A 26,601-nucleotide genomic window follows, 5' to 3' on the forward strand; every position below is an offset into this window, starting at 1 on the left:
GAGTTTGATGCTCAGTAGTAGCAGGTAAGGGAAGATGCTTGCTGGAGTCCAGCTTGCTGCCATGCAGTAACCGGGAAATGAGGGAGGGTCATGGCCACTCCACCCTTTATGCCCTTGCATGGGTGCATATGTGGCAGCACAGAGAGTACATGAGGCCCAGCTAGTCAAAAATATCCAATCACAGATGCATGAGGCACCAGCACACTTATAGTAGGATCCACTGACATACACTAAAGATCTGGTGATCAGACACACCAGGGATGAAACAACCCTGTTGGAACCAAGAGTTTCAGAAATGATCTGTGCAGTTCTTACTTAGTTTGCGTTCAATCATAAAGGCTCAAGAGTAAAAAAATTCATCACAACTGTATTTGAGAAATATTTCTAAATTGTTACTAAAAAATTGTAAGAACAACAGCTGAAGGATCTTTCCTCTCTCAGCTTACAGGACTTGGGTTATGTCTGTACTTTGAATCGGGGATTTGATTCCCAGCTCAAGGAGACATACTCATGCTAAAAATAGAATGTAGCCATGCCAGTGTAAAGGGCTAGCTGCCCCAAGTACATACCTAGCATCTTTGAGAGACACGCATTTGGGACAGCTAGCCCCTCCCACCACTCATGCTGCCATTGACTACATTCTATTTTTGGCTTGCTTGCTCCATGAGTTAGTGTGGGTTCGCCTCCTTGAGCTGGAATCATACTTCCAACTCAAAGCATAAACATATCCTTAGTCTCTAATAGACTTAAAATACTTAGGCATCCTCAGAGAGACCAGCTGAGTAAGGTAATATTTTTTATTGGACCAATCTCTTAATACTTAATCTTCAGAGGCCAACAGAAGCCTACTGCACTGCTGTGCTTAACTGGCAACAGACATAACTAATTACAAACAGAGAAGTCTATCTTGACAACATGTTCCTTTAGCATCATGCACAGTATAACAATTGAAGGCCTTTTGTGCTAGGGACAATCACATAGTTGGACAAGGACCCTGCTCTGAAGAACCAGTGTAAGTGGATGTAAAATCAAAAAGGAGGCAGGATGAGCGATAAAATCGCAGTTACACACAATAGACTGTGCATAACTTTATGATTCTAAATCAGATATAAGTATTGGTGGTTTATGTTTGATTTTGTTTAGTTAAGACTTTTGCCTCTATTTTCCCCTCCTCTTTCCTTCACCCCCCATTATATTAAACCTTTACCTCTGCCTGTTTCCTAGGTGTGTGTTTTTAAATGAAAAACTGGAAATAGACAAAAGCAAAATTCTTTTTAATTATTGTAAAACAAACATTTTAAAACCTAACTGCCTATTCCAGTTATTTTTATTAATTTAATTTACAAACCTGCTAACTCAATGTTAGAGAAAACTGAAGTTCTTATTTAAAAAAAATTAGCTAAACACATGGCCTGCTAATCCAGTGTATACCTCAAAGTAAGAGCCATTACTTTTGTTTTCTTGTTGCCATAAAGCTAACAAAACAAAGTTAGAGAGAAAATAAATGTTACTACTAATCACTCAATCCACAAAACTCTGATTGTCCCTGTGAAGCTTCCCATAATCCCTTCTAGCACTCAAAGTATTTCAGCCAATGCTCAGTCCACGAGGAACAGGTTGTGGGAAATAGAATGGCTAGACAAGAACATGGTTTCAAACTTGACCTACTTTCAAAGAATAAGACAGATGGAATGCCACATTTCATTACAATGATTTGGCCCATTACAGCTTTATGGGGCTGTAGGATGCTGAGTGCAGTGTCAAGATCAGACAAGCGGAAAGCAAAGGCATATTTTCAAAACAAGACTCACACACATGCCCCTCATGCTGAAAACACCCCTGACAGATTTCAGTTTTTTACTGCATCCAGAAGAATTCAATATAAGTACATGATGTAACGAGATTCCCAAGCACCACAGACAGGATCCCTGAGGGGAACTGTACATTAACACACTTTGCTCCCAACTGGTAAACAAAAATATATGCTCAGTGAATGATAAAACCCATTTTAGTATTTATGTAAGAAAATATGAGAATCAAGAATGGTGCCAAATCTAAAATATGTGAGGTATAAAATTGTCATGCTTTTAACACAGAATCTACATTAAACAGCTTAATCTGAACAGCTAGATAATGTACAAATACACGAAGATATATTTGTAATCAATAAGGCTGTTTGTTAAAAGAATAAATCAACTCATCTTTGTAGATGTAAAACTGAAAATACTAAGCTATTCCTGTGATGGTTTATTATTTGCATTTAAATGCACATTAACATTGACAGCGGTTATGTTTAAATTCAATAGCAATCTTCAATATATTCAAGGTCCTGTGGTTAATTACAACCAGTTACCTTAATTCCATGCTCTTTACACTGGTTGAGCTTCCTCTTCCAATTCCCAGACATGCAAAAATACGTACCATTAAAAACATGAAAACATTAATGGATTTTCTTTGAGGGGAACTGGATCCTATGAAAGATTTTAAGTCAGGCAAGCATTTGTAACTGAGAATCCCCTCATCCCTTCAACATAGTGTTTATTTGGCCTTTGGTAAAACAGCATGTTACCAGTTGGAAAGGCACATTCCACATCACCACATGCCTTATAGACCACCCATATCAAAATAAAAACGCAGAGACTGACAAACTAGAGTCTGGCTGGAAGTCAATTTGGCAACTGTCTTTTAAGACATATTGGACATGTTTTTCTTTGAATGTATCACAAACAGATATTCATTAAGCAGGGAAGAGATGGTTAACAGTTACTTCCTGAATATATGATGTCCTGGAATTAGATTAGTCAGATAGGCAACACATGACATCACAAAGTGGTTAGCCAATTGATTTGAGAGATTTGCTTTCTTCCCTCATTAAATGTACAGTTTGCGATTGGGAGGGAGGAGGAAGAGGTAATTCTTTAAAGCTTCACCACCAATATTGTGGAATTCAGAGGATCAAGCTACATTCAGACTTCAAGGCTGATGGCAGGCTCCAGGAATGCAGAGAGGTTTGTAAGCAATGCTACTAGAGTTAATCCTTTCACAGAAAGGATCCAGAAAGATCTTAATATTTTTGTTGGCTCTGAATGCAGTCCACACTACTGTTCCATCTCCATAGTTGTTTTTCCCCCCTCCAATGGGGCCATATGAAGGAATAGGAATACTAACTAATTTAACTATCTCCATCTACTGAAACACGCTGAATCCTAGTAATATGTTACCTAATGAGGTCTGCCTAAGGGAACTAAGGATCTAACGTTATAACTCAGGGACTGTATTTGTGTAAACGAGCCTTAATGTCCACCTTGGAAGGATTATTCCAATAGATTTTTACTTGTACAACTAGCAGCTATTCATACATACTTGAAGAAGCTTATAAACAAACTGCTCAACTGCTCATTGAGAATGCTCAATCTATAGATTCTGAGTGGAAAAAAGCACAGCTTACTAACATTTATAGACACTATTAAGTTAGACTGAGTAAGCACTCAACAGCAGAGTTGCAGGTTTAGAATCCAATGACAGCACAGCTGTGGTGGAATTTTTATTTATTTTTAATACAGAATAGAAGTGAATTTAGAGTTATGGACATTTACTTTTTTCAGTGCATGATTCAGATTAAAGAATGGAAACCGCCAAGAATCTCACATGAGCAAATTAGACATTTATCTGTGTTTTAGTTAATACAAAAATTACTCAGAGCATATTTTACTTCAGAATATTCTCATCAGCAAATTTAAGTTTTGTGTATTCTTTTCCACTACTGACATCTAGTGGTAGCTCTTGAATGTACTGATTTATATTTAATCAATAATACACTAAAAGGAAGTGAAGCACTACAAGAACTCCATAATAGTTTTCACACAGACCAGTTTTATCTTGGAACAATATTCTACTAAACTACAATGTTTTTCCATAAGTGGCCTTTCAGTTTTGAAGTGAGAATAGTTCATGCATTATTCTTCAACAAGAAAAATATTGTATTCACTGAAATTAATCTGTAGTGGAATAAATGTAGATGAATTATTCCAGCAAATTGTTATCAACTTGGGCATGCCCCCATAAGCAGTTTGACATCAGATTATAGGACTGCAGAGTTGAACAGTTCTTTACTAATAACTGAGCTGTGAATAAAGGTACATCTACACTGATGGCAGCAAAGTCAGTGAAGACCCGCTCAATCGATCCAGAAGTCGAGGCTGTAAAACCACCTCCTCAAGTGGCGTACTACTGCGTTGACAGGAACGCGGTTCCCATCAGCGCAGTGCAGTGAAGACGCTGTACAGAAGGGAAGCACAGCAGTCGACAGGAGCTACTTTGCGTAGCTTGCATAACTCCTGTTGACTGCCGCCGAATCGCCAGGTAAGTGAGAACAGGGCTAAGTTGCTTTCTAATTTCAGAGGAAAGTAAAACATTTGTTTTTACTTAAAACAAACTATTTTGATGAAGTGATATAATAATAATGTCTCCTATCCTCTGGGAGGGTTTAGGAGTTCAAATCATAGGCCTTTTTTCCCAGGATCTCCTCAGCATTTACCAGAGGAAATGGCTTAGTAAGCAAAGCAACATCTAGACCCTGAGATCATAGTTTAAAAGTTTTCACAGAATTGATTCCACCACTCCTCATTTTGAAAGAAAAATGGAATATCACGCTATTTGTTGTATATGAATCACTAATGAGATCTAGAGTTCAAGACTGACTATTCTGTACAGACATTAAAGATTCTGCAGAACTTCCTTCAAGAATTGTGGGATGAGGGTCCAATATAAAGTATCAAGTACATGAGGAAACTGGTTGGCATAGATAGGTATTCTGCAAAAGTTCACCATACGGACACTACAGCGGAATAAGTCACTTTTATTCTGGAATAATTACTACCCTTTGTGAACTGACTTACCTACAGCCAAAAACTGGCTGCAGTTCATTCTGGAGTGTGTAAATCCAGGGTTAAGATAGACTTGACTATTAACAATGTGCTTTTCCTTTTCATAAGGACACAAGCTAAAGGATGTACTACCCTCTATCTTAATTCCAGATCTCTTTGTTTTTCTTAGGTGTTCCAAGCACACATTTTGCATTTATTTTCACATTTACATCACAATTACTTAAAATATTTTAAAGTTGTGTTATTTTAAGATGAAAATGTTATTCGCCCGTCCTTATTAAGTTAAACAGTTTGTACTGAAATTTAACAGATATAAATAAGGTCTTAGAATTAATTAATAGAAAGGAGGGGAAACATTTCAAAGTTGAGATCAATGCCCAGTGTAAATTCTAGTAATATTACACCACCAATCTTAAATTTCAGCATATTTACATTCAAATGCCCGCAGTCTTTGCCTTCAGGTTTCAATCTTTCAAATAACAATTCTCTTGTAGTACTACGTCTCCTCCTGCAGAGGTCATTCATTTACAACTTGACCTTGCATACCAAGGGAAATATTCATCACAACATCAGAGAAACAATGATCATAGTAGATTATTCTCTGCATATTCCCAGGCATGCAGTTCTTCTCCTGCACTGTACCAATCAAGATCCTCAAACTTTAATCTTGGTACCACATTGTGACATTGATACATTTGTTTCCTTTCAAAGACACTTAACATTACTTCATTCTGTTAGTGTTTTAAACAGTCGTGGGAAAGGCAACAAGAAATTCACATAAATAAAGCTGCAAGACCCATTAAAAATTTCACAAGTTGCTTTGGATGGCTCAGTGATTTAGACTGGGATACAGAACCTTCACCCTTGGTCTAGATCCAGATCAAGGTAGAGGCAAATGAGAGAAATCATTATCTCAGGCCGGTTCAGCAGCTTATTTGAAATAAATTGATGAGTTTAGTCTATTTTCTAGGAGATGGGTGTCCAGTCCAATGTTATAGAGCCCACACTACACACTCGGTAGTTACATCTGTAATGTTAGGCAAGAGGCAAATCATGAAGTGATTAAGAATACCTTCTTCACCCTGAGAAGTGACACTTTCACAAAAAGGATGAGGTGGGAAAACTTGCAATGCCATTGCTCTACCTTTTCTGTGGCTAAATTTTGAAATCCTCAGTGCAAGGACTGCCTTACTCTCCTTGTAAAGTGCTATGCATATTTATTGTGTTTTACAGCAGTAATACTGGGATTTTCTATTTCAGGGCTGTCAGTCTGGCACCTCTAATGAGTACTAAGCTCCCCTTAAAAAAATTAACACTTTCACATCATAGGTTTTTCCATTTGAAATTTCAAACTTCAAGTCTTTTTTCCTCAAGATATCATTTAGAAAAAATATTTTCAATCCTTAACTTCACTCTGAGGTGTATTACCTATTGATCTATTATATTTTTAATGTGAATTTCACTTATCTAGAGGAGAGGTGTCATTTAATAGTTTTTATTCCAACCTTATCTTCTTGGAATCAGCAACGCTCCTAGTAGACAATTTTATTTCTGCACCCACATGATAGTCTAAGTGCCCAGCTATCCTGATGCTAGATTGTGACCTAAGCATTGATATTACCTCAATTAATAGAATTTGTTATTGGAACACTGGTCCATAAGGCCTGGCTAATCCTGCCATCTGATCAAGTAATGCAAAACATGTGTTGTTTCTATGCACTTTATCTAGAGAGAGTATTAGGTAAATCTACAGCAAAACAACAGAAAATTCTTCAAAATGTATTAAAACCCTTCATTCACTAACAACCACCAACCACCACAGATCAAAATAGTCATGACTGTGATAATTATTTATATCACCTATGTAATTATGTAAATATCTCATTTCCATATTCTAGCTCCCAGTCCTAAATTTTGTTTTGCATGTGAGCCAGTAAAGGAGGACATATAGGGTTTTGACAGATACAAAATAGTTCTTCCTATACATTTAGCTATCAACCTATGAGAGTTAACTAGGGAAATACACAGCCCAGTTCCAAGAATAAGAGAACACTTCAGTTCCTGTAGCCTTGAGATACAAGAATCTGAAAAAGTGTAGATCAAGTTTTGGTATTTTAAGGAATTCCATCAGATTGACCTGCAGGGGTCTCCATTTCTGCATAAGTGAAGTCCCCATTTGTTAGGCAGAATTTGGATGAGGCTGAGCCAATACATCACAATAGATTCAAGCTATGTTAACTGTTGACAGAGGTAGGAGGTACTTCTGGCTCCTGGGAGGATACTGCTTCCATTCCCAAAGTCAAAACTGTAGATTTTCAAATACTAAAATAGCTGCCACAAATCCTTGGGGGACTTAACATGAGGATTTCGAGGATTATACTTTTCGTGTCCATAAACAGGGAGGAATATAGCTGTCCTTTGAAAATTTTGCCCAACAGTACTCCACATTTTAAATTTGGGTTGCAGCTCTAGAGGAAAGACTCCATCTCCAAAGGAAGCCAAGTGTTTATTGATTAAAATATCTGAACACTTTGAAAGAGAGTAGAATTAAATGGAAACACTAAAGATTTTTAACACTTGGACTTTCATATTTGTACTTTAGACTCTCAGGAAGTCAATTTTTGTCCACATTTAGATCTTCTTGCATACACCACATTTTTCCCCATAGTCATATCTGCCAAGATCAAGTATAGGCACTTTCACTTTCTGTAATCTTCAGCTGACAAGAACGTAGTTATTAGCTAATAATGTAGGTATTAACTTGTAACATTATATTTTGAGAGGTTTTGTTATCAATTTGGTATAGCAGCTCACTTGCTGGGAGTTTGGCCTTTGAAATGTTTCAAGACACTGCCATAGGAGGCAGTTTACATCACTTCTCCTGTGAAAGACTGATTTATGTTTGCCTTTATACATTCTAAAACAAGTTCTCTTGACCTACATATATTACTATTTCCTCATAATACTAAATACCACCTACTATAAACACACCATCTGATCTTATATACTATTAAAATATTCCCTGTTTGGGTATCTAATTTTTTGTGAGCAGACAGCCAATATCAGAACTGCTAGAAACGTCACTACAAAGCACTTAAAATTAAATTTAGAGGTGGCAGTCAGATATCAAACCTTCTTGTAAAAAATAACAAGAATGCAGACACAAATAGGTTTAACCACCTTTTGATGAGTTGATAATTTATATACATAAAAATCTCTTTTCCATCAAGAGGAGAAGAGACTATAAAAATCAACAGCCCTAAAGAAGAGCAGGAAGTTAGGCACAGATGAGTTACCAAATAAGGGGTGAAAACACTCAATTACTCACATGGTCACACATTACTGAACCAAAGTTTCCCAGGAATTGAGATGAACATTTGAAATAAGCAAATATCTGAAAAGCAAGCAGTTCAGTTCCTAGGACATGTTACACATATTATCAAAATATTATCTGCACCTTTCATCATTACTATAGTACACTGCACATCAATCAATTAGTTCACTAATGACTATGTTTTTACAGTGTCACCAGTAAGAACTTTGTTACCTGAAGCTGAAGATAGGAAAGATGGACTTACGGTTCAGGCACTGAACCAGGACCCAGGCAATTGAGTCAATTCCCAGCTTTGCCATGGACTTCCCGTGTGACATTGGGAAAGTGAGTTAAATCCCTCTGTGCCACACTTCTCTATATGCAATCTCATAAAATATGTTCCTATCCCCCTACATTCTTATTCCCTAAATAAGACAGTTTTATTGGCAATGAAGAGACTTCTTGACATTACTCCCCACACTAATCAGACAGGACAGACACAGATAATTTTTCCCCCTGTGATTCAAACACTTTCCTGATGAGGCATCAAAACTAAAACATGTAAGATTCATTTTTCTTCTATCCGGTGCCAATGGTATCTTCTTCAGCATCTCTAGCTAAGAGACAGCCTGAACTTCTAGGCCTTTGTTGGCACAACACTAGATAAACATGGTAGTACAATACAATGATGTTCTATGTGCTAACTTATATGACGGCACGACAGAAAGCTAAAAGATGGGGTATTCATAGTGCACACCCTATTTCCCCAAGTTACAAAACCTTAAAAAGCTGGTAGAGGATGTTTATGGTTTTAAAGGTAAAACATCTAGTTCAGGAAAGATCCTAAAGCACTGTTGCCACATAAGAAAGTATTTTTGGTGTGTAGCAAAGACCTGAAGAAATTAGTTTTCTTCTTCTCTGGATCTTCCAAAAAGGTTCAGAACACTGCCCTGGAAAGTCATCATCATTTTAAATGACTATCAATGATTTACCATACTCAGAGTCCATGTTGCTTTAAATTAGGAAAGCCCACTGAAGTGGGCTTTCTTCAAGTTGTCTTCTTATTCCTTCACTGTTAATTAAGTTGAAGACTGAGTTAGGATGTTGAAGGAGCAATACTGAGGCAAAAGACTCCTTTACCAGTTTTCTCCCTGGCAAGATACCCTATAAAATCTTTTAATGAAAAAAATTAGCAGATAAAGCATATTTATACTCTCTCCTACCCTCTGAAGGTTAAAAGTAAAAGACAATGAATAAGTGAGAGAAAGGTAGGTGAGGAGGTATCTTTTATTGGACCAACTTCTGATAGCAGAAGATACAAGCTTTCAAGCTTCTTATTCCTAAAGAAGAGCTCTGTGTAGCGCAAAAGCTTGTACCTTCCACCAAAAGAAGTTGGTCCAATAAAAGATATTCTCTCATCTACTTTGCAACCAATACTGCAAACAACCATTAATAAGCCTCAGACATTCCTCTCTAATCTAAGTATTTCCCAATGATCTTCCTAAATTTCTCAAATTAAAGTAAAGTAGCCAGCTGGGGATTTTCCTTCAAGAGACAATTAATACTAGATTAACAATTATTTTCCATTTGCTATCTTTTAATAGCTTATAGTTTTAGTTCCCTTGGCCAATTCTCTCCCCACCAATGCACTTACACAGTGACAAATAAGCTACAATTCTTACCTACAGCCAGTGCTTCTCTCTGTTCTTGGCCCCAATCTGTTAAAAACAAACAAACATACATAATTAATGAAATAATATATTTTTCTACACCTAGATTTTATAAAACAATTAAATAAAAATTAAATGGTTACAAAAGCCTAAGGTTAAGATGTTTAACATGCACTACCTAGCTTTATAAAAAGCATATGTATCTGTTTGATCCACTGTACTTTTCTTTTGAAACTTCTGAATGCATATAACACCAGAGGTGTGCAGTATGGAGATCTTTACCTTTTATAAGTGTGGGGGGTTTTTTTAAACGAAAGACTCAGTACCACATTCTAGTTTGTTTCACTGGCAGATATCAAAATAGACCAGGCAGTTCTTTGCAAAGCTGCAAAAATTTGTTTTTAGAGGAGTTTGCTGGCTTCAATTTAGCCATTAATACACATATGCCGTCATTATGTTAATCACTAGGCTCCCAATACCACGTAAATGTCATTCTCAATAAAGACAAAAGTTTTCAAATACTGTAAGGGACTGAGAAGCATTAAAAGACAAGTATCATGGGACTCTTCTGGAAATAGACTGTCAGAAGATCTGGCTCCAGTGCTCAGAACATGCTTCTTTTAGGAGTCTGCACCCATGATAAATCCATGAAAGGGTTACATCTGTGCAGTAAGGAAGGCCACGTGGCACCTGCACTGCTCTAGTCTGTGTTACCCGTTACTTTCATTAACATTTCCACATCTGGCTGCCTTGTGGAACAGAGAGCAGCGAGGCTGGGCAGAGAAGAGGCTGGGCTGGCAATGAGGAGATTCAACCACCAGGATCACATACCTGAACCTGACTCTTCCTCCTCCCTCTCCCCATAATGAGTAAAATCATGGTGGGCAGAGGCAACTCTTCAAGCAGGAAGAAAAAACCGTAAGACTTGAGGTTTTTGCACTACTTTTTCATTCAGACTGCTCCACTATTGATGAATATTTAAACATTTGGTCATTTTAAACAGTAAATATTCAAATTAGACTCTACTGAACTATTTTTAGTTTTTTGTAGTTTAGCCTCCTTTAAATTCCAAATTAGAAGAGCTCCTTTTTCTTTACATTGTAATAAAATCCTTTAATATTTGAAAAAAAAAAAAAAAAAAACCCATGCCCATGTTGTGTCTAAAAGTGAGTTTTCTTTAAAAATAAAGTAGCTTATTTATTAGGGCTATCAAGCTACTAAAAAAATTAATCATGATTAGTTGCGCTGTTAAACAATAATAGCATACCATTTATTTAAATATTCTTGGGTGTTTTCTACATTTTCAAAAATATTGATTTCAATTACATCACAATACAAAAGGGTGAACTGACTCATTTAAATGAGAACACTGATTGTCTCTTTTGCATGTTGCTGGGAAATAAATAATGTTTGCACAGCTCAGCCACATAACTATTGAATCACTTGGCTGGGATGCAGGGACTCACTTCAGAAATGGAGTTTAGCAGCAGAACATCAAAGGAAGCTCCTGTGTCAGAAAAACATTGATCCAGATAGTCACAAGGGAATTCCTGCAGTTGATATCTGTATTTTATATCTATCACTTACATTTACATTATTTATGTAATACTACTATATAGTACTCTGATACTAGGAGCAGGTACACAGATAGTGCTTATTTGAGGAAGGGAGATAGGAATAGGATCTCTTCTAAATCCTTTGTTTAATTACAATAATACTTGCAGCGCTAAATCAGGCTAGAAGCGTCTTTTAACTTATTTACTGTGCTTTGAAAATTGCCATGTACATTGATGATATAAAAAAATACATAATACATACACAAGATGTTTGTTCTAGAATATTCCAGGCAATCAAGATGCTCAGCTTTCAACTGGTTCACCTTTTTCCCCAACAGATTACATTAGCACGTAGCAAAGTGTGTGATCAAGGCATTTAAATAGGTTTGCTAACACATGGCACTATGGTGCAATCAAAAAGGTAGGCTGCTGCCTACATCTGAATGTTCTTGAAGGAGTATCTGGCAATATTCAAAGTGTGGTCGAATAAACAGGTGCTTAGTTATTGGTCAATTGGCATTATTTGACTATCAATTGACTGGCTTGCCAAGTCCTAGCCTTGCTCCCAGGCTCCATGGAATAGCATAGGCCACATGGACTATAATTTAATTAATTTAACCCTCATGCAGTAAACTGGACAGCTGCAGGCAGGTCCCAGCAGAGCAGGGAGACTAAACCAAATGTTAGGTGCTTGGTGGCAGCAAACTGGCAAATTCTGTGGCAAAAATTTATGCTCTACTAGAAAAATGCCAAATTCCATTGTTGTACAACTGCATACTCTACGGGGCTCTGACTGAAACAATTCAGGCAGTTCACATGCCTTAGCTATTATTTCAGGTTCTTCACAGATTCAGACAGGCATCACTGCATTGGTTTATGCTCCCTCATGGTCTGAGGCTATGTCTGTAACCATGAGTGCTCCAAGTCCTTGCTGAGAGAGACTACTCTGAGAGCCACTGTGGATTCAGAGCTGGACGCTCCACGACTGACATGTCTTCACATTGCGCTTGTTGCAATAGAAATGCCATGAATAACACGCATCTCTTTATGTAGCATTAATTGATCTACAAACATAGTTAGCTGGAATTGCATCTTTTACATTGGTTAGCAGGAATGGCATCTATAAGATCCTGTTGAATATTGGCTATCCACAAAATGTGCTCTCCCTAATCAGGAGTTCCATGAGGCAATGAAGGCAACCATCAGAATAAAAATGAAATATCATCCGAGTTTATTATTGATACTGGTATGAAACAAGGCTGCATCTTAGCGCCCACTGGCTTTGGCATCTTCTTCTCTATTCTTCCTAAGTGCACCTTTGGAAATGATCAAATTGGCATACTAATTGAATTAAGGATAGACAGCAGCTTGTTTAACATCAGATGATTCCAGAGAAGAAGGCATGTCACCCAGCTTACTATTTGGGATCTGCTTTTCATGCATGATGCTGCATTTTTCTCTAATTCACCCGATAATTGCAGGTCATGATGAACACGTTTTCTGATACATGCACCAAGTTTAGCATGGTAATCAGTATCAAGAAAATAGTCATCATGTCACAAAGAACCAACATTCCATCTCAGATCTATGTCAATAATGAAGTCCTGGACAACATTGATCACTTCTGCTGTCTTGGCTCAATTCTTACCAGCTCACTTAACCTCGATAGGGAACTTGATGCTAGAATCAGCAAAGCTGGTGTTACCTTTGGCAAACTTACCTCACGTGTTTGGAACAACAAGTTGCTAACACTGAACACAAAGGTATCTGTTTATCACGTTTGTGTCCTTAGTACCCTCTTTTATGGTTGTGAAAAATGGGTTATGTGCTCCAAGCAGGAGTGGAGATTGAACAGTTTGCACCCCTGCTGTCTTAGAATAATCCTTGCACTTACTTGGTATCAATGGATCACCAGACTATGCTGGACATTCGTAGGCTTTGCTAGCTGGGACATGTGGAGCGCATGCTTCAAGATTGTCTGCTGAAGACTGTGCTCCATACCAATTTAAGAGCTGTCCGTGATGCAGAAGAAGGCATTTAGAGGAGACTTCGCCATGTCTCCTTTCATCTGTTAAGATGTTGGACGACCACATAAAAATGTTAGAGAATTCAATAGCAGGGCTGCTGCAGGTGAGGACTGAGGTACATTGACACAGCTGTGTGTTAACTATGCCTGGTTTTGAGGACTATTAATCCCTCACTTTCAGAGGCACTACTTTCATTCAAGGTTATAAATATACCCATTATGGCAGTATCAATAGCACAACCCACGTCATAAGACCAGTATAGTTGTGACAAAGGAGTTTGTTTGTACATTCAGTGCTTACAAATATACCATTGTAGTTTGACATATTAAATCACGCCAGATAAATTATGTAGTTTACAATATTAAAGGATTTACAGAAGCACTACATTTTATTAAAGAAAATAATAACAGCACATAAACACGCCTAAACCTTTTGGGGTTTTCCTGGTCACTCAGACACCAACATTGCTATAAAATAAGTGTGCTGGAAAGACATTCAAAATTATTAGAATGCAAATGAGCAGACAAGTGTTTTATTGCAAATCTTTTCTAAAAATAATCTATGCCTTTAAAATTCAACATTTCAGGAACCATGCAAAAAACAACTCCTCCATTAGCTGTCTATATAAAATAACAATGAAGTATTTTTTATACTTCATTGTCTTGGTGTCCTAGAATTTTTATAGCAATTTATGCATGATAATACTATCAGAGAGGACTACTTCTCATTTGTGGTGCTAATATAAGAGGAAGTAAAAGTGGTGTCACTACTCTGGAAAGTAAATATAACATAGGATTTTCCACACATTTCTAGTATGTGATACTATCATTCTGTAGCTACCTGGCATGACTTTCAGTGAAAATTATTATACATGGTACTTTGTAACAGAATATGAAATTCTACAATTACTACAGTTCACTATATTTTCCATCTTGCTGAAAAATTGAGGGATCCGTGGCTTATGCAATTCAGATTTCCTTGATGATAAAATACATGCTTTAATAAACAATTTTAAAACATTGTTCATCTCTTATTTAGAATCTATTTTCTGATTTTACTAAAAGGAATCATTTAAGGGTTTGCTGCAACAATAAAATAGAGCCTCATATTATACTTCTTGCAACACAAATGGATTCTACTTTTACTTCCCCACCAATTATGCCAGAGAACTGTCTCACAAAGTTATCAGTGTAACTATATGGAAGCCCATTATCATATGCAAGATTGTGAGTACTGGACAACACCCACCATATCAGTTCTGAATGACCTATTTTGCTGATTTTTTCCCCCTTGTTTTAATTTTGGGGAAGGGGAGGGAGAAAAGGGCAGGAAAGGGAGGCTATGAAGGCATATGACAGATTGAATGCAAATTAGACAGTGACCTATACCTATTTTTTTCAACTAAATAAGAAGGGATTTGTGCTGAATGCTACAATTGTTATGGAAAAAGGGACAATTTGCACACACACAATTCAAAAATTTCAAAGGAAAATGGTACAAAAAATTGTTTAAAAAGTCAGCACACAAGATGTAAACCTGTTGGTCCTTGATTATTATGATACCAGCTCTTGGATACAAGCTGCATAATGTGCTTAGAGCAGTTTGTCCAATGCACCATAATACATCAGCATAATTACCCATCATTACAAATACAGGAAGCTTCTAACTATTTCTGGTAAACTAGATACATAAAAACAAATATTTAACAACTTCTAAGGCCTGGTCTACACTGCAAAGTTAGGTCAACGGAATGTGGCTTCCATTGACCACATAATGTATGCATCTCCACTGTCAGGTCCATTCGATCGACCTAAATCACGATAAAGCTTGACTTAATAAAACAACCTCCGCAAGAGGCGTAGTGCTGAAGTTGAACAGTACCGGTCAAATGACCGGCAATGTAGGCAGAGCATTGCGTAAATCAACGTCATTGGCCTCCGGGAGGTATCCCATAATGCTCTGCTGTGACCACTCTGGACATTCGCACTCTGCTGCACCCCGCCCACATAGACAGAAAACAGCCCTTTCCCTCAAGCCCCAGGAAATTTTGAATTCCCATTTCCTGTTTGGTCAGTGTGGAGAGCGCTTGGCAGCAGAACTGATCATGGTGACTGCACGAACCCAAACGCGCTCCAGCACGGAGTCGACCTGAGGTCTTGGATCTCATCGGTCTTTGCGTGAAAAGTCTGTTCTGGCTCAGCTCCGAGCCAGCAAAAGAAATCCGAGTATCTACGAGAAGATATCACGTGGCATGCTGGAGAAGGGACACAAGAGGGAGGCGCAGCGGTGCTGTGTTAGAATCAAAGAGCTAAGGCAAGCGTATCAGAAAACTAGGGTGGTGAACAATCATTCTGGCTCGTCATCAAAGACATGCCGCTTTTACAAGGAGCTGCATGCGATTCTTGGCAGTGACCCTCCCACTGTACCACCACGCAATGTAGATGCCTAAGGGGAATCCAAGTCCAGGATGAATGGTGATGAGTCTGTGGACAAGGATGAGGAGGAGAACAGGTGGCAGTCAAGTGGTGTATCCCTTCTCCCTGAAAGCCAGGAGCTGTTTGTTACCCTGGAGCAGCCCAGCTGGATGCAGGAAAGCGTGACTGACCAAGATGCTGGGGAAGGCACATCTGGTGAGTATGTACTGCAAATCTCATTTCTGGGGTTACATCCCCAGTCCAGATTCTTGTTACAGCCAAAAAAAAACAACCTCCCCTCCCCACACACAAAACCAACCAAACAAAAAACAAAACAAAACAAAACAACAAACAAAAAAAACCACTGTGTACGGTGGTGGGGATGGGGTTCTTTGTTGTTGATCCACTTAAGCAGAGGGTTGCCCCCAGAAAAGACTATTTATGTGCACAGGGATGGCCCGAAAATCCTTCATGGATATCTCCAGGAAGCTTTCATGTAGATACTCTGCAATCCTTTGCAGAAGGTTTCTGGGGAGGGCAGCTTTATTTTTCCACCGCGATAGGACACTTTCCCCCACCACTCTGTTATTAAATGTGTAGGCATCATATCGGAACACAGCATAGCAGCATAAGGACCAGGCCTGAACCCAGATGCTTGCAGCAAATCCTCCCTTTCTGCCTGTGTTACCCTCAGGAGACTGATACCATATATGGTCCCCTAGGGAAGATGGCGCAAGTTTACAATGCCCTCCCAATATAGTCAGTGCGTGTTATTCCCCTGCCACGGATGGTCTCTTGGGTCCCTAACTGCAAGGCAGGACGTTGTTGTTATGGGTGTCAGGGATCCATGAATGGGTAGCCATATATTTTCTCCAGGAACACTTCACCCCAATCCTCCTCCCTTCCCCCAAATCCTTCGGATCGCCTCTTCCAAAACCGATCTTTGGGAGGGGAAAGGGAGCCCAATAATCCTGCTGCTTTGGGAAATGTGGACTTGTGCAGCATGTGCTAGGGAGATTTCCCTAAAATGGATGCACCAGCCCCTTATTTACCATGGCTGGAACACCACTCCTACCCGTGCAAAAGGTAGAGATTGATATGTGGGTCTACTGTTCACTGGGGAATATAAAGGGTAGTTCTTTTTACATTGTAATATTCCTTTTCGTCCATGGGACAAGCTAAACAATGGAAATCTTGTGTTTTGCTTTCCTTACAGTGGACAGCATGACCTTCAATGCACCCTCTACTCCTGCTGAGTGGCTGTCGCAGATTAGAAGGCGGAAAAAACAACTGGGGATGACATGTTCAACGAGATAATGAACGTCTCTGAGGTTGCTGACACAGAATTAGGAGCCTGAAGGATTTCATTGTCAGAAAAACTGAACATGGACATGGAAAACAGGAAAGCAGCCCAGGAGCATGAGCATGCAACGCAGGACAAGGTGCTGCGAATAATGAGGGATCAGTCAGACATGTTGAGGTGTCTTGTAGAGCTTCAGGAAGAGCACCGACAGGATAGACTCCCTCTGTAGCCCCTGCAAAACTCTCAACAGATGCCCTGTTTCCTAGCCCCCATTCTAGGAGGAGGTTGAGCAGGGAGCAGTACATGCTCTACTCTACACAGGCTGAGGGGAGCAGGAATAGGTGCTGGCCTCTAAGAATTGGGAATGTGGGTTCTTTGCTGTTTTCACAGACAATCTTGGTTCTGCATCTCCTAACAGCCCCCTGAGAATGCATGCGAACCGGTAAATTATCTTCCTTCCCCTCCACTGTTAAAGATCAGCAATAAAACTTTACTGCTTTGAAATTCATGAGTCTTTATTTATTAAAAGCACAGGGATGGGCGGTGTGGGAAGAGGGGGTACAGGCACAGTGCTGCAAAGGTGAGGGATGGGAAGGGAAGTCACAGCACAGATAAGTGATGCCCATTACTGTGTCTCATTACAAAAACGAGTTTTTAATGCTTCCTTAAGACGCAGCACTCCGTGTTTGGCTCTCAGCATTGCACTGGTATCTGGCTGCTCAAAAATTGCGGCTAGTCCATCTGCCTCCATGACCCAACCCAACGGGAACTTCTCCCCCTTTGTCTCACAGACATTATGGAGCACACTGCATGCAGGGATAACCATTGGGATGTTGCTTTCACTCAGGTCTAACCTAGTGAGCAAACTACGCCAGCGCACCTTTAAACGTCCAAAGGCACATTCCACCACCATTCTGCACTTGCTGAGCCTATTATTGAACCACTTCTTATCGCTGTCCAAGTGCCCGGTACATGGCTTCATTAGCCAGGAGAGCAAAGGATACGCAGGGTCCCCAAAGCTCACTATTGACAAATCACCAATACTTATTTTTTGGCTAGGGAAAAAAGTACCTCTTTGCATCTTTTTTTTTTTAAACAGACCTGAGTTCCTAAAGATGCGCGCGTCATATACCTTTCCAGACCACACCACACTGATGTCAGTGAAGTGTCCCCTGTGATCCACAAGAACCTGCACACCATGCAGAAGTATCCCTTTCGATTCATGTACTCTGTGGCAAGGTAGTCCGGTGCTAAGACAGGGATATGCGTGCCATCTATCGTCCTGCCACAGTTTGGGAACCCCACTGCAGCAAACCTGTCCACTATATCCTGCAAGTTTCCCAAAATCACTACCCTTCTTAGCAGAAGCTCATTAATGGCCCTGCACACAGAGCGATGGCCACTCAGTTCTCCACTGTAAGAGCAGGTCTCAAGTGAGTATTCATGCATTTCAGGGCTGGGGACAGCTCTGCAAAAAGTTCCATGAATGTGGCCTTCCACATACGAAAGTTCTGCAGCCACTGCTCATCATCTCATACCTTCATAACGATGCGATCCCACCAGTCACTGCTTGTTTCCTAGGACCAGAAGCGATGCTCCACTGACTGAAGCTGATGCGTGACAGCACGCAGCAAACGGGAATTGTTTCGTTCTATGGTTTAAAGTAGGGTAGACTGAGTTACATCCCAATATTCCGCTCTGCGGCTCCTGTCTCGGCCTTCGAAATACTGCAGGATAAGTCGTCAGGTGTTTGTGACGCTCGCAATGCTAGTGCAGAGCTCAGAGGACTCAATGCCTCTCTGGCAATGGCGTACACACTACAGAGATTGAAGGGTTTCGAAAAATGGTGCGAAAAACCATTTGTCTGTTTGTTTGGGACAAGAAGGGAGGGAGAAACGAGGACGTTGCATCGTGGGAGGATGACAACCTTTCCAAAAGCTTCTGTGGCTAGTTGCACTGTGGGATAGCTACCCACAATGTACTGCTTTCATTATCAATCCAAGTGTGGCTGGTGGGGACGCAACCCCCCCCCCGATGCAATGAGTGTGGTGTGATTACACTCCAATGACTTCCTAAGTTCAGAGGGTGAAGGTCAAATGAAATTAAATAGACTTCACCGCAGTGTAGACATACCCTAAAACATGTGGGTGAGTCACAGAGTTGCAGGTGACAACACAAAGCTATTTATAAAATGATTCATGGATTTATACTCTCTAAAGTTACAGTAATTGCAGAGACCACACTTATTCAAGCGGACTGGAGCATCTTTTTTGAGAAGGTCAGAAAGAGTTCTTTACACTAAAAATGTACATAAAATTCAACCTTACATATTCTACATAAGTAGCAGCTACTACATCAAGTAAATAGTGAACAAATATTCAATTTTTGCAAAATTATATATGAAATTAAAAATATTAAAATTATTTTTTGCTCTAGAGCAAAATATTTATTTTCTGTGGCCTTCAAAATGCAAGATATGTTATCCATTTTAAGGAAAGGTGTGGTTTTGGTCTTACACTCCTTATTTGATAAAAGCTTCTTTTTAGAAGGCGGATTCTTTTAAACAAAGGAAATAGCCAGCCTTGAATCAGCTAGTTTACTCCAGTGGATTTCTCCTCCTGAAAAAATCTTGTATTTCCTATTAATTATTGCTATTAGCTCTCTAACTTTGTTTGCGTGCACAAGAACAGGACAGGGTTGTCAGTCATGCAGTGACACATGCACTTGCTGCATTTGTTTGTACTAAAAGACCTCATGGTTCAGTTGACTCTAGTTCTTGACCCTTTTTAGGAATGTGGTTCAAAACCAATGCTGACAATGCGATATTTGAGTATATCATCGTGTCCCATATTACAGATGAGAGATCCCTTCTGCTTGCCCAGGTAGTAGTTAAGGTACCATGATGCTTTTTCAAAACTAGCAGGGAACATCCCCCACCTGCATGTCCTAATGTCAAGAGTCACCACTTCAGAAAGCCAGGTGCCTAGATCCAAAAGTGTGCAAGCTTTCAGTTACCTCAACAAATTGCTGCAGTGCTAGATTATAAAACAAGCGCTAAATTAAATCTTGTATACAGGAGAAACTATATAAAGCCAAACTAATAGAATTTGGTGTCTCCATTTCAAATACCTAGACAAAACTTGACCACCGTGTTTTTCCAGATCCTTGGTGTAACTCTCTTCTTACAAGTTTAGCAAACTACTAAGTATAGCAAAGTATTTAAACTTAATTACCATTCTTCCTCTCCATGCCACCTCTAGTAAAGGTTACTCAACCACTTCCCATTATAAAACCCTCTTTTCAGTTGCTTATAATTTTGCCAAGCTAAATATTTGAGCTGAAATTTTCCATGCTGAGTGTTTGCCCCTGGGTGATTTATTTAAGTTTCAGCTAAAATAGTTCATCCGTCAGACTGAGTTCAGGGAAAAATATGTTGTTTTGCCCTCTCTGAAGGGAGGAGTATCCTGGATCATCTTTGCAGTACTATGTCACCATTCATTCCTGTCCATGGCTTTGCTCTGCCAATAAGCCCAGGCTGGTCGCCTCCCTGCATGATGTCCCACCATCTAGTCAGTAGCTGGCCACTAATTCCTACAAGCATTTCAATGAGAAGCTTTAGAGCCTCTATGAAAGGCCAGGCGCCGTTCTCTCTTCCTGTCTCTCCTCCACACTAATCCTAAACCCAGTTGTCCACCCTCCTTCTGGATTAAAAGCCTTCTCTTACAATCAGCTAGTTTGCTTTGCTACAGCTTGAGCTACAGGACAATCTATGCTGACATGCCGATGGTCCAGGGTTCAAACCCTGCAGCTGGGTCACAGTGAAGGGTTGTTCCAGTTGTATATATAACAGAATTTGTTTTTACCTTTTTCATTTAAAAAACTTCAGTAAATTGCATACAAAACACTACATTTAAAGAACATGTTTTAGGTTGCAAAGACAAGGAATTGAAAAGTTAGGAAATGCCAGAGTTACAGTCACTTGTGCAATCATAATTCTGCTCCCTTGTGCCTATGCATTATCACATACTCCTTAACTATATGATCACATACTATTTTTGCCACAGAACCTCAACCTCTGCTTATTCAGTACACATGGTAAACAAACAAACAGGCAGAAATAAGGTTGCACAGGAAAGCGTATCTCCTAACTTTTGAGTGTTTAACTAAATAACTTTTTTAATGTAGTTTTGGATATGTGATTTATATCTACACTGCAGGAAAGAACGGTTACTGGCCTTTCTGTTCTTCAAGATGTGTTGCTCATGTCCATTCCATGTTAGGTGTATGTATGCCATAGGCATTGGTGCCAGAGATTTTTCCACCAGTGGTATCCGTAGGGTCGGCTCTAGTGCCCTGTGGGATTGCACACATATGCGTCAGTATAAGGGGCGCCGCCAGCCTCCCCTCCCTCTTAGTTTTTTCTTGCCAGAAGTCTGACAGAGGGGAAGGAGGGTGAGTCATGGAATGCATGTGAGCAACCTATCTCGTAGAACAGCAGTTACGAAAGGTCAGTAATTGTTCTTTCTTCTTCGAGTGCTTCCAGGTCAAGTAACTCACAAGCAGTGCCTCTGGAGGTGGGCCAGGAGTTCATGGATGTGCCAATTGTGATACTGCTCTGCCAAAGCCCACATCGTCCCGTTCCTGTTGAGCAACAGTGTAGTGGGACACAAAGGTATGGACAGACGACCACGTCACAGCTCTGCAGATGTCCTGTATCGGGACCTGAGCAAGGAAAGCTGACGCCAACACTTGGAGCTTTTGTAGAGTGAGCCGTCAGTGAAACAAGAAGTGCGACCTTCACCTGCTTGTAGCAGGCTCAGATGCAGACAGTAATCTAGGATGAAATCCTCTAGGATGATACTGGCAGTCCTTTCATCCGATTGGCAATCACAATGAACAACTGCATGGACCTGCGGAAAGGCTTAGTCCTATGAATGTAGAAAGCCAGAGCTCATCTGGCATTTACCGTATGAAGACGCCTTTCCTCACTAGAGTTGTGGGGCTTTGGAAGAAGACTGGCAAGAAAATAACCTGGCTGACATGAAACTGCGATATCAACTTTCACAGGAAGGCCGGGTGAGGGTGCAGCTGGACCTTATCCTTGTAGAACACCACGTAAGGGGGTTCAGAAGTCAGGGCCTTGATCTCTGAGACTTGCCTTGCTGAAATAATGCCACCAAGAAGGCTACATTCCATGATAGGCGTAGAAGAGAGCAAGACACCAAGGGCTCAAAGGGGGGACCAGTGAGCCTTGACAGGACCAGGTTGAGATCCCAGGGAGAAATCAACTTTGTACTGGCGGGAAGAGCCTCTCCAGGCCCTCAAGGAATCTGGCTGTCATCTCATGTGAAAAGACAGATCTGCTCTGAACAGGAGAATGAAAGGCCAATATGGCTGCCAGGTGTACCTTAATTGATGAGAATGCCAGACTTTGTTGTTTTAAGTGGAGCAGATATTTCAAAATGGACTGAACAGTTGACTTCCGCTCAGATGCCCGCTCAGATGTGCAGAAGGTGAAACGGTTCCACCTGGCCAGATAGGAGGCTCTGGTGCAGGGTTTTCTGCTTCCAAGCAGGACTTATTGGGCTTGCGTGGATCAGGCCTGTTCCTCAAGGCTTAGCCATGCAGCATGCATGCAGTAAGGTGCAAGGAGGCTAGGTTCAGATGTAGCAGTTAACCGTGGTCTTGGGAAATCAGGTCTGGTTGGTTTAGGCGGCTCCAAAAGGGGGAGGGGATCACCAATAAATCTAGCAACATGCTGAACCAGGGCTGGTGAGGCCATGCCGGAGCAATCAAGATGACTTGCGCTCTCTCTCTCTTGATCTTTATGAGGACCTTGTGAATTAGAGGGTTTAGCGGGAAGGCGTACATCAGATCCCTCAATCACAAAAATAAGCGTGGTGAGTGTGGACGCACGAGACCTGTGCAAACAGCATGGTGCGTACATGCTGCTGCGACTTCTAAAAATCGGTTGTTGAAAGTCGATTTTAAGTAAGTCGACTTCACTCGGCAGTGTGGACATACCCTGAGTCAGGTGCCGGGCAAGTGGCCACTGTTGACCACCTCTCTGAAGCCCGTGAGAGCGAATGCTGCATATATGACCCTGGGATGGGGAAACCCCCACGGGTTCCAAAACTGCCATGGCATGGGCCATTGCCCCTGCAGCCATGCTCCTGTAGGGGGCCCCACGAGGAAGCTCACAGCTGCTGCAGTGGTCATCTGTGTCTTGGGCAGGGTCACTTCATCCCTTTCCGAATCTGAAGAGCCTTTCTTGATGACCACAGAGGTGCCGATATCTCCTCCACTTCCCCACAGTACTGGGAGGACTGGTGTCTCAGTACTGGGAAACAGTACCAGGGACCTGTGGGGCTGTGCCATGTGTCCAGAGACTGGCAGCTGTATTCTGGCGACAGATATCGGTGTGTCGGGGACCAGTGCTGCAACTCTGAGGACCGGTATCGTGAGTTCAGAGACCAGAGCTGTGAGTCTGACTGTTGGCGATCTGGTTCCGGGGACCAGTGCCAAGGGTCTGTTGATCGCTGGCAAGACGGCAACAGCCTGTGCGGGGCCAGAGAATGATGGCTGCGGTGGTTCCATCGTAGGTTTGCCTCTGGATGGTCCTGCAGTCAATGGTATCAGCAAGGGTCTCAGTGCAAGATCCTCCCTTCTCAAGGTGTCAGCACTATGGGAATCAATAGTAGGTGTTTGGCCGCTTGGAACTCCTTGGGTGTGGACAGTACCATAAGGCGTTGGGTGCCCCTGTTGCTCCTAGGAGTCAGTGGCAGGTCCAGGATTGGGCTGAGAACTCCAAGGATTGAGGCTGCCGCTGACCCAAATCCCAGCAAAGACAAGCAGCACACGCTGGTATCGGTGAGCGCCCTCTCCTGGTATGCGTCTTCCTATGCTGCTTCTTTGGCACCGGAGATGGCGATCGGTGCCAGGAGGAACTTGGTGCCGGAGGAGTGCTCTGCATCAATGCCCACGTACTCTGCACTGAATCTGAACAGCCTGGCTCAGAGGCTGGTCTAAGAGCCAACTCCATTAGAAGCGCTCTCAGCCTAATGTCCCGTTCTTTTTTAGTGCAAGGTCTGAACCCTTTACAGATCCTGCACTTACCTTGTACAGGAGTCTCTCCCAGGCACTTCAGGAAGCTGTGGTGAAGGTCACTCACTGGCATAGGCTTCTTGCATGACGCACAAGATTTGAAGCCCGGGGGCTGGGGCATGCCCTGTCCCTGGAGCTATGTCCCCCATAGGGTTGTATCTACCATATAACAGATAAACTAAGAGCTAAACTAACTAACTAACTTTTTAACTACGTACACTACTACTACCAAATAAACCTACACTGGATTAGAAGAGCTTGCCAAAGCAAGAGGACATTCTAGCACCATCAAGGGCGGTGAGAAGGAACTTGGTGGGAAGGGGAAGGCGGTGGCACCCGTTATATCGATGCATATGCACACAACCCCAGAGCTTATGCATTAGATTAGAGCCAGCCCTACAGATACCACTGCGGGAAAGACCTCTGGCATCGGTGCATATGGTGCACACATCCCTGCCATCGAAGAAGGGTAATATTTTGCTGCATACTGGTAGATATGTGAGATTTGAAGCCACATATCAAGACAACAGAACACCTAAAACAACTTAATTGTTTGCCTTCTTTTATATTAGTTCACCACCACTGAAAATGCCATACAGATCTGAAATTTCAGCATTAGTTTTATGTTACCTCTTCTACTATCAGTCTTTGCGCAATATATTTTGTATAATAGATGTTGAGAGAGATGTGATAGGTCTGTAGTCTTAAAACTATAAACGCAGACATCCCTATTTTAAATATAAAAATATTCAATTTTAAGTGAAAAGCCATTCCATTTTCTCCCCAGTACTCAGACCCGTAGAATATAAAAAGAATAGTTAATGGGCTTGTGCTTTAAGATAGAATAGTAGAGTATGTAATAGGGAAAGAAGGGGCCGGAAGGACCTAGTAAAGGCTGTCTGGACGCTAGCACAACATAAATAGAGGGCGAAGCTGACCACACTCGGCTGAGACACACCTGGAAATGACCACAAGTCATGATGACTATGCAGAAATGCCCACTAATTATGTCACATGATGAGGCAAGCTGAACAAGTAAATTGATCAGCTTGAGGGTATTTAAACCCAAAAATTAGTCACACTTTGGACTGCAGCCTGCTGGGGTCCTTGGTAGCTGGACTGAGCCCTTCTATGAACAAGCAGCGTCCAAGGGACAGCTAATACTTCTTGGAGTCGACTCGGCCCAAAGGGCTTAGGGAAGGAAGTGCTTTTGTTAAAGTATGAAAGTACATTTGCTTTAAGATAATTGAAAGTTTACAAAACGACCATCTGTCTGTAAGCACAAGAGGATAGATAATAGAATTGTGTACTGTGAAAAATGATTCCATATATGGTAAAATATTAGGCCTATGTATTTTTATTTGGTTTCTTGTCTGTTGCAGTTATGTTCGCGCGCTTTATCTTCTATTGTGTAAATAAATAAGTAATATTTCTTCAATCAAAGCTTTGTTCGCACTCTTGTTCGGTCACCCCCGTCTCCCGGCTGAGGCAACTCCTCTGCTTCCGGAACCCCACAACCCTGGAGCAAGAGCCTTGCAGGCCGCTTTGAGTCCACGAGGCCAAAATGGAATGTAATAATTAATCTGATCATGCAGACCTTACAAACAATAAAGAAATAGTTACTATCATAAAAAACCCTATCAACACCACCACTTAATATTTTCCTAATATAAAGGGTTGAGTCTCAGTGGACAAAACATTGATCTTTAAATTTAATTTGGATTCACTGAAGTGTAAAATGCTATTCTTTCACTATATGGAAGATAATTAACAGTCTACCAGCAAGAACACCTGAATAAATATTTACCAATTGATGAGATCTTCTTGATGTCTTAATGGAAAACTCCTACTCCTCACGGAGTTGATGTAGCAGCTTATCTTCAGAACCTGAACAGAGAAACAAAATTAAAAATAAATGACACATGGTCTAATTCAATCAAAATATCACAATTAATTTATATAAAACTTTAATGTACAGGAACAAACTTAAATTAATTACAGGTTATCAACTGTTTTCATGTCAAGAAATCAACATAATTATTCCATCTTAAAAATACAACACAGACATGGAAAGAGCAGCCCAGGATAGAGAGGGATGGAAGAACCTTGTTAGTGCTCGAAGAACCTTGTTAGTGCTCAAGTGATGTCTGACAGCACACGAAGGATTTGAATTGAAAGCAAAGAAGAATTATATTTTCAAGTTGTTTATGAAAGTGAAGCCACATCATGAAACAATTATCCTACAAATCCACATAACTTGAGTGTGATGCAGGACCACAATTCCAGATATCTTCAGTGGCTTCAGGAATAAAACTATAGGACAAACAC

General features: G+C 40.7%; 1 protein-coding gene across 5 annotated transcripts in view; it reads right to left on the reverse strand.

Annotated features, from left to right (window-relative positions):
- Window positions 1–26,601, reverse strand: part of CYRIB (CYFIP related Rac1 interactor B) — a 143,280-nt gene that overhangs the window by 50,197 nt on the left and 66,482 nt on the right. For all 5 annotated transcript variants that reach the window (XM_067531438.1, XM_067531454.1, XM_067531430.1 and 2 more), the window contains 2 exons: window positions 26,081–26,160; window positions 9,882–9,917 (listed from right to left, as the gene is read on the reverse strand). The gene's annotated coding sequence lies outside the window, so the exon portion shown is untranslated. The remainder of the gene's footprint in view (window positions 1–9,881; window positions 9,918–26,080; window positions 26,161–26,601) is intronic.

This window comes from Emydura macquarii, unplaced genomic scaffold, assembly GCF_026122565.2.
Source record: "Emydura macquarii macquarii isolate MOO-44397 ecotype Brisbane River unplaced genomic scaffold, CSIRO-AGI_Emac_v2 contig_369, whole genome shotgun sequence".
NCBI lineage: Eukaryota > Metazoa > Chordata > Testudines > Chelidae > Emydura > Emydura macquarii.